The sequence below is a fragment of the Solanum dulcamara genome, chromosome 1, assembly GCF_947179165.1.
Source record: "Solanum dulcamara chromosome 1, daSolDulc1.2, whole genome shotgun sequence".
Lineage (NCBI taxonomy): Eukaryota > Viridiplantae > Streptophyta > Magnoliopsida > Solanales > Solanaceae > Solanum > Solanum dulcamara.
The window spans coordinates 30,496,322-30,500,918 of NC_077237.1; the positions used below are offsets into that span (position 1 = coordinate 30,496,322).

General features: G+C 38.5%; 1 long non-coding RNA gene across 1 annotated transcript; it reads left to right on the forward strand.

Annotated features, from left to right (window-relative positions):
- Positions 1-877: 877 nt before the first annotated feature.
- Positions 878-2,102, forward strand: LOC129887737 (uncharacterized). The gene is made up of 3 exons (XR_008766468.1): positions 878-965; positions 1,060-1,151; positions 1,770-2,102. It is a non-coding gene; the product is annotated as an uncharacterized LOC129887737 (long non-coding RNA).
- The last annotated feature ends 2,495 nt before the right edge of the window (positions 2,103-4,597 follow it).

Sequence of the window (4,597 nt, forward strand, 5' to 3'; positions counted from 1 at the left end):
CCTTTTCCAACAGAGCTGAATGGAATCCTAAGCTGACGGACTCCTAAAACCTGTACCTGTGCTTGCGGGCATAAAATGCAGCCCCCCGAGGAAAGGGGGTCAGTATGACATATGTACTGAGTATGTAAAACATAACATGATACAACTGGAAGCCTATCTAAAGTAGAGAAGCAGGGGATAAAGTGTAAAATCAGAAACCGGTACTTGGTAAAGTAAAATCATGCATGCTCAAACTTTCAATATAGCCGGCCCTATCAGGGATCCGATGAATCATATTTGTAGTATCAGTATCAGGCCCCGTGCCATCGTCACCTTATTACAACACATCATCATTGGATATATATATACGGATGTCGGCCCTCTAGCGAAGGACTTGGTGAATAATGTAGTGAATTTCACGAATCTGATAACCGGCCCAGGACTCGGAGAAGAAGTGTTACAGTATACATGAGTAGAGTAATGAGAAACAAAACACAGTTTAAATCATTATCTGAGACTCAATGAAGTCATCAAGTGAACCATGACCTGGGGATCAGGGCAGATGGTATCTGACGTATACTCTCTAACTATCACTAAGGACTATGTAAAAAAGGAGTTTTTGGAAATCTTAGACATATACCAATGTGAAACATCTTATAGCAATCAGAGCCTTTTTTTTACAATCAAGAGCTTAGTCGAATCAATTGTTATACATTCATATAGAAGACTCAAAGATACCAGCTTACCACTTAGATCTTGACATTTGTCACCACTTAGGGCTTGACACGTGTCACCACTTAGGGGATGACATGTGTCACCCCTAAAGTTGTATATATATATATGAGTCTTATGACTCATTAATTTCCACACTCATCTAGAGTGCTCAAGAGCAAGAAAAACGAAATGGCAAGAAAAAAAAAGAAGAGAAGAGAAGAGAAATTAAGGTAGAAAGAAGGAAAGAGCTACGGTTTTGGGAGGAGAAAAAGGTAAGTTCTCCAATTCCGTTCCAAGAATTAATTATATGAGCTATAGAATGATGTTATGAAGATGTTAGTAATGAAATTTTATGGTTTGAAGCAGCCCAAAACGTTACCAAACAGCCAATAAGTTTCAGCTGCGCTAAAGGAAATTCCGAGGCAAGTTTTGGCGAGTTTTGGTGAATTTTGGGAAAGGTAAAGTTTTCTATTTTGAACTGGACTTTATGATGATGTTATTAAGTATATTACATGTATTAAAATATGCTGGAAGTCTAAAAAAATGTATAAGGATGTTTGACGTTGGAAACAAACTAAATGGAAGTCGTAGTAGTTAAATCGAAGTCGCGTAGTGTGTTGTTGTTGTGATGCTGCAGTTTGGTGGTGGTTTAATTGCGTGTTGCAGGGCTGTAAAGTACTCAAAAATGGATGTGGGTGCTGCTGGTTTCAGCCACACAACCCTCCGTTTGGTATGACTACATATTTTACGAAATAAAGGTTAAAAACTCTATTTTGGTACCGTAGTTTGGAATGAGTTGTATAGAGCTTGTATTGTGTAAAGTTGAAGTGATTTACTTGTATACATGCTGCTGGCTGTTTTTGTTGGTATGTTTGTTTACATGGTGGCCGAGTTGAAAACTCGGGGATGTTCAAGTTACAGGGGAGATGCTGCCCGATTTTCGGTAGATTCGGAGCTAGTAATAAACTAGTCGAGAGACATAGATAAGGAAATGATTCCTATGGTTACTTGGGTGTAGAGTTGGAAATTGGAAAGTGAAAGTTTATTAACCTTAGTATTAATTTCATGTTAAATAGGTTCAAGAGACGACGAGGCGAGCATAGTTAAGAGTAATCCGTAAGAGGTACGTAAAGCGAACCTTTCTTTCTTTTGGCATGTTTTTGACATAAGTATGTAAAGCATATTCTTTCGATTTTCATGTTTTGACATAAGTATGTAAAGCTAATCTTTGTTTTGGTATGGTATTTATGAAACAAAAATATGACTTTTATATAATTTCAAAGTGGTTCCTATTCCTAGAGCCATTAGGATGGCCAATTCCTTGATTTCCAAAAGGTATTTTATTATGCTTCGATACGTCTATATGATTCCAGAAGATTTATTCTGATATAATCCAGGGTAACTTTCGAAAGGTACTTGACATGAGTTTCATCTCAATTTTTAAATGATAGCTCATTCTGATTATTCCATTGAGTCTTAAATATGATTTAAATTGCATATAGTTTCTCACTACTTCACTCGTGGATGCCTCAATGCTTCCTTCACTAAGCCTGGGCTAGGATATGTTATCGTGCATACTTCTCTGCATTGTTCGACGTGTCCCGACGTGAGGGGGCAGGTATGACATGTACATGGGGTGGTAAATGTTATGCCACGGAGTTATGCTGTGCCATGTACATATATGTTTGTGATATGATATGATATGATATAATTTGATATGGCCATCTGATATGATATGATTTGTTATGGAGATATTCCCTACTCTGGTGTTATGCTGTGCCGTGGCGCCGATGATGGGAGGGCGACCACACTTTATTCACCGAGTCCCATAATGGGGCCAGATATGGCATATGTTTTTCTCCATACATTATCTTAGGTTTTGATCAGCATTTGATATCTCCAGACATTTTGCTCAGTTTTGTACATTCTATTACGGTAATGACTTTACTTATTACAACCCATTATATGTGGTTTGATAAGCATTTGATATTTCTAGATATTTTGCTCATTTTTGCACTTTCTGCTCTGGAAATAACTTTACTTATTAAAGTTCATGCTCTACATACTCGGTATATTTTCCATACTGACCCCCTTTATTCGGGGGCTGCGTTACATACCCGCAGGTACAGATGATAGGTTTGCTGATCCGCTCGCTTAGGACATCCACCATGTTGGTCAACAGTGCTCCTTTGTTCGGAGTCCTATTTTGGTACTGACACCTTCTGTTGTATATATATATATGTTGTTCAGGGTACAGCGGGGCCCTGTCCCGTCATATGACTAGGATATTATTTCGTAGAGGTCTGTAGACATGAGATGTGGGTTTTGTATATATGTTTTGGGTTTTTTTATGTTTCATGATGGCCTATCGGCCCTCGTGCATTATATCTGTTTAGAGATCCCTTCTGATCATTACCTATGTTTATTCGATTAATGTACTAAGTGGGGATAAGGGTAAGTATGGGTACCCAACTCGGGCACCAGTCATGGCCTACGGAGTTGGATCGTGACAGAAGTGGTATCAGAGCGGTCCTTCCTCGGAATGTCTACAGACCGTGTCTAGTAGAGTCTTGTTTATCGGTGTGTTGCGCGCCACATCTATAAGCAGGCGGCTACAGGGCATTTAGGATGTTACCTTTCTTTCATATCTAAGATCGTGCGATAGAGCCCATCCATAGGACATGAAATTCCTTTTTTTTAACATTTGATTTCAGCTAAGGAACGATATTGATAGAGGAATGCGATGGATGATATTGGGAGCTACATAGTATACGGGTAAGTAAAGGTATGAAAGCGATATGTTGAGTAAGGTGTTGAGCTTGAAATGTAAAGTTGAAAATTTAAAGGAAAGTAGATAGGAAGGTGCAATAAATGCAGTTTTAGGTAGACACATGAGGTAAGTCCATTATTTTCATACGGTTATTGATATTGAAAGCTCTGTGTGACTGTGATATAAGGTGATATAAAAAAAATGTATATGTTGGCCCTGTGAGGCATTGCTGCTATCTTCTGCGTGCAGGTTTTGAGATAGTACAAAATACAGAGGAAACTATTCCCAATTATTTTTTTGAGAATGGAACAAAAGCAAGGAAGAGACTGAGACATACGTTTAGAAGATGTCTTGGAAGTTGATACAGATAGGGTAAAATTTATAACGTTGGACTAAAACTGAAAGAGGTTCCCTCTATGTTTTCGGTAAAAGGAGTACCATTTTTACTTGGAGAGTCATAATTCGAAAGAGAATTTCGGTTGGAAGGAAAAGTGTCCAGCGATTGAGTTTCATTCTTGCTGGAAAGTACAAAACCCTCAGCTGTTATTTGAGGACTAGAAAAAAAAATTGTTCACGACTCAAGACCATGTGAGTCAAGTACTAGGAAGCACTCTGATGCTTAGTGGATATTAGTTCCTCTCTGGTGGAGGTTGGAAAAATGTTGTATGGGGACATCTTATCAGTTCCTAGTCGACTAATTGGAGGTGTAACCTGTGAATGGAAAAACATAAATTTGTAGGCGATTCAAGGTCACATGTTTCATGTGGTGGAAAAATGCTAGGGTGATTCATTAGGGCCTGCGATACGGAGGGATGATTTAGACAAAGGTTGAATACATTTGCCTCACCAACTAGAATTAACCTGTAGCAAGAATTGTGAGGAAGGTGAAGAAGTGTTATACGAGTAGGGTATACTGTGAATATACGAGAATCGTTATGGAAATAAGTAAAGCTTAGTAAGGAAGCAACTATAAGATATGGTCGTGAGTAAGATTAGGAGTTAGTATCGGGTACACGATAAGGATGAAAGCTCATGAGGCAGAAAAGGGTATTATGTATATGTACCTCCATATTGGAAAATAGTGGGATACCTAGAGGAGAAAGAACAGAAATTACAAAACAACCGAGGCATTAT